Genomic DNA, 281 nt, shown 5'->3' on the forward strand with positions numbered 1-281 from the left:
TGAGTTTACATCCTTGTTAGTGAGCATTTTTCCTTTGCCAAGATAATTCATCCACCTGACAGGTGTGGCATATCATGAAGCTGAATAAACAGCATGATCAATACACATGTGCACCTTGTGCTGGGGACAATATGCCTTCTCTCCGCAAGGCAATCAAACAGGCTAAGTCTCAGTACAGAGACAAAATCGAGTCGAAATTCAACAGCTCAGACACAAGAGGTATGTGGCAGGGTCTACAGTCAATCACGGATTACAAAAGAAAACCAGCCCCGTCGAGGACC

The sequence above is a fragment of the Salvelinus sp. IW2-2015 genome, linkage group LG8, assembly GCF_002910315.2.
Source record: "Salvelinus sp. IW2-2015 linkage group LG8, ASM291031v2, whole genome shotgun sequence".
Taxonomy (NCBI): Eukaryota; Metazoa; Chordata; class Actinopteri; order Salmoniformes; family Salmonidae; genus Salvelinus; species Salvelinus sp. IW2-2015.